General features: G+C 37.6%; 1 pseudogene; it reads left to right on the top strand.

Moving 5' to 3' along the window:
- The first annotated feature begins 280 nt into the window (after positions 1-280).
- Positions 281-1280, top strand: LOC138246948 (toll-like receptor 13; annotated as a pseudogene).
- The last annotated feature ends 3322 nt before the right edge of the window (positions 1281-4602 follow it).

A 4602-nucleotide genomic window follows, 5' to 3' on the forward strand; every position in this document is an offset into this window, starting at 1 on the left:
AACCGAACTGCACATCCAGCAAAATGGGCTGAAGTCCCTGGATGCTGTTGTCGAGGCAAATCTGTCTCAACTCATTTTGCTGCGGGCAACAGGGAATCAGTTGCAAAGTGTTAAACTCTTGCTTCCAAAAGCCTTACCATCACTAATGTTTCTAGATATTGGTGAGAACCCATTCACATGCAGCTGTGACAACCAAGACTTCTTAAATTGGTCAATCCATGATCGTAAAACCCAGGTGCTACATTTTTATACTTACACCTGTGGATACCCAGAATGATATATGGGAAAGCTACTCTACAAGTTTGATGATTCTTCATGTACAGTAAACCTAGAGTTTATCCTTTTCACATACACCTCTGCGGGAACAATACTGTTGATGGCTTGCTGCACATTCTATCACTTGTGTAGGTGGCACGTGGCCTATGCCTGCTACTTTTTGCTTGCATCTCTCAATGACAGGAAACAAAAGAGAAAAAACAGATCAAAATATACATATTATGCATTTGTGTCATACAACAGGCACAATGAAGAATGGGTAATTAATGATCTCCTTCCAACACTTGAAGAGCAATACCAGTGGAAGATGTGCCTTCATCACCGGGACTTCGAGCCTGGAAAGCCAATTCTGGATAATAGAATATCTATGCCAGTCGGAAGACCATCTGGTTCATCAGCCAATATTACTTGGAGAGTGAGTGGTGTTCTAGTGAGATGCAGGTGGCCAGCTTTCCCCTTTTGGATAAACGCAAAGATGTATTAGTTCTGATTTTCCTGGAGGAGATACCCAGCGGCAGGCTTTCACCATACCACAGGATGAGAAAATTAGTAAAGACAAAGACCTACCTTTCTTGGCCAAAGAAGCAGGAGGAGATACCCATATTCTGGCAGAAAGTAAACATGGCCTTAAAAACAAGGAGCAATGGAGGAGAAGATAATCCGATTCTACGAGGGACTATTCCTGATGAAGAATAACACAGACCAGTTCTTTTCACTGGTAAAATTAACTTTCTATTTTAAAAAGAACCATGGGATATGTCAGATAAATTAGAACAGTATGCAATTTTGGATTTCTTTCTAACAAAAATACACATTGACTGAGGCTAAGTCATGCAAAGCTGATCATTGGTATCCCTTAAAAACCAGCCATAATACCCACGCATCCAGATCTTCTCTCACCTCTCTGTTACCAAAACACTCATGGAGGCATCTCTCCTTTTCAGGTCCTGATATTGGTTGTCCCATTTCATAAACAGATCAATGTTTCATTAGAAGATTTCTTCATGTATGTTTTTTTATGGTGAACATATAGTAAAGGGTGGGCTTTACTCAGAGGTAATCTGAGAAATAGTTCTGCAACCAAAGCAATAATCAAACATCATATTTACATTAACATAATCCTTAAAGTGCAACACAATATAACATTTATGTATTAGAAATAGAAATTATACAAGCAAAATGCAAACATGATTTTAATGGTACAGTTGTGTTATACCTATCTAAACTGGTAAAATTATTTGTGCAACATGTTAGCCACCTATTTCATTTTTTTTTTAATGGTCAAATAGTTGCAACATCTTTCGGCTTCAATCACACTGTGAAGCAGGAATTTTCATTTTCTGTAAGTTAAATGATGGTTATATGATAACATGCTGTAGTATGAAGATTTATTCCATTAAGTTTTTTCCAACATTTATATGTTTCATATGTCTTGAATAATGTAAAAACAGCCATGTATGTCTTCAAGTCTTTATACATTTCAATGATAGTTAATGGTCTGTGACAGTTCATATAGCCGAATATATATTTTAGTGGGTGGGCAGTCTGTCAGAGGCGGAAATCGTTCCTCCACTACCCTTGCTGGATTTTCACCCACCATATTTAGAGATCTCCGCTGGTCTTGCAGAGATTTCTGTGGCAGCTCCTCTGAAGGCACTGAAAGTTTGGTGAGAGCCTACCATGTTTCATGCAGTGGCTCACCAAACTTTTTTGTTTTCCAGACAGAAAAGTAGGAGTTTGTTTTTAAATAAATAAAAATCAAATGACCATTACTACCACAACGCATTCTCTCAGGATTTAGGGGTCTTTTTAAATATTTTTTTCAGTTCCGGACGGCCAAGGTTTCCCAGGCAGTCCTAAACAGAAATTAAAGTACATCAGACTGTCCACTCAAAATAGAGAGGATCGTCTCATCTACCTACACCCAAGGCTCTAAATCTGTTGGGCCATAAGAGCAGGATATCTGATGGCAGAGCCATTGAGTGTGCCATTGTTCAAAACATGACAGTCTGCCTGACTCTAAATATGGCAGGCAGACTGGGTACTCTAGCACATTTTATATATTGGCCCCAAAACATCAAAGATGGGTAAGCATTGGGATTATTCACAAAACAATCATACACAGTTAGTACAAATAGAAAGAAATGTGCCGTCTTTTCACTATTACTATAATAGGAAGTTGGACATTTCGGTCCCAATTCTGAAAGTCATGTAGGAATACTAAAAGAGTACTCCTGTAGTACTCTTTCACATATTTGTAAAAGCAATGGTGAATTGACCTCATTGTGAGTAGCTGTGGTTTGGTCACAACTTTCTTCTGAATTTCCTGCGTAAGTCATAGCACCTCAGGTAAGAAATCTGAGATTCACACCTTAAAAGTTTATTATCAGGGAATTTAAATGAGTAACTGTATTGGGTACACAAACACTCACATTTTAAATACATACAGCTTTAGTTGTAAATAAAGTATCAAGTCTGTTCATCTATACACCAGGTACTCATTTAGGCTGTTTATAAGTGCTTCATGGTTGGCATATGTGGGATGATTACAATATTTTTTCATCAATCGCAGTATGTGGTGAACTGATAAATGTAAGATTACAACTCACACTTATCTGGATCCGATTTATGCATTCAAGCAATAGAGCACGCTTTCTCTTAAAATCCTTCACTGAAATCTCATAAGGGAAAGAAACAAACATGTTTTGCAATGTACTGATTCATTATTCCATTTCCCTTTCAAAACTGTGTGCATGTATTTGGTTTCAAAAGCCACCATCTAGAAAGAAAATTTTGATTAAGTTATTATGTTAATTTTACTTCTGTCTGTTAATTATTCACTACAATTCCATGTAATCCATATAATCTCAAATGCAGCACCACATTAATATAAATAAAAAAATAAAATTAAACATCCAATCAAGAGAGCAATCAAATCAATCAACACCCGGGGGTGAGCAAAAGGAAGTGGTCCAGTCAGCACAATCGTGTATTCATTCCAGCATGTGCATGTCATCTCAAAGGGCCATTGCCATCAATGAAGCCCAAGTGGAAACGTTTCCTATACCGATTTAATTCATTATGTTGCACTAACCAGCATTACTTATTAAAACTATGCCACTGAAAGGAAAATAAAAAAATAAAACACATTCGCCCTATTAAAAAACTATTTCCTTCTTACAGTACTGCTACTATAATGATTGACATTTAGGTACACCATTAAGATGTACATACATTTCTTCTTCCACGTTTAATCTTTTTGGTAAATTTGTTTTTAGGAAAATAATACATCTATACTCAAGACAGCATAAACTATTGTGAATATTCCATTTATAGAGAGAACTAAAACAGAACTAGTAAATACTCCTGCTTGGGGGCTATTAATCCTAGCCAGCCTTCCTATTAAACAATGCTTTTGGTATAATTTTTTGAGGAATTGGAAGTGTGGAGTTCCAGAATCATTCCATATCATGTCATATATCATATCATATCGTATCATAGTATAATATAAACCACTAAGGCTATGTCTGGAAATATAGAATTGATTCTGAAAAGTGAGTGGTTAAGGCAATAGAACTTAAAGCTTCCATACACTCACAAAACAATTTTGGACTTTTTCTATAGCCAATGTTAGGTCTTTGAGGCTCACCCAAGATACCATTCTGGATTCTCAGATGCATCCTCCCTGGAATCAGAGTTCCTGACCTGGCATTTAAAAGTTCTTAAAATAGAGCACACATACAATGATTTATTTTCATTGAGACAATGGACACCTGTCCAGACCTCTGCCTTTGGGCATTGACCTGAAGGAGACTTGCAGTACCCCTTGGTGGTGCTGAACCCTGCCCTCGTTTCTGGGCCATGGTGCAATCCTAGGCATTCTCTCGATTTTTTTTTAATTTAGAAATTTGTTACCTCTTTCCACTGGATCTAGTTTACACTCACATTTATTATGATTAACAGATCGTGCCTACATAGCCAATCACCATGCGACTGCCACATTGCGATTGGCTGTGTAGTAGGTCAGCCTCTGCCAATCTAAATGTGTTTGAGCACAACACAGGACCTACCATGCGAATAAAAGCCATAGCAGAAGCAGACAATAGTGATACCACCCAGCTAGAGAGGACTGGAAGCAAGGCTGGAGACCAGATGAACAGACAAGTAAGTTAAAAAACATTTATTGATTTTCAAGAATAGCAAGAAGAACAACAAAGCAATAACAACAGGAATAAAAATTCCATTCTCCCTTGTTCTCCTTCCCTTACTGAGTATCCCTCTCCCTCTGTCGCTGTCCCACTTCTCTCTCTTTCATTCCTTTGAGAT

This window comes from Pleurodeles waltl, chromosome 7 (assembly GCF_031143425.1).
Source record: "Pleurodeles waltl isolate 20211129_DDA chromosome 7, aPleWal1.hap1.20221129, whole genome shotgun sequence".
Lineage (NCBI taxonomy): Eukaryota > Metazoa > Chordata > Amphibia > Caudata > Salamandridae > Pleurodeles > Pleurodeles waltl.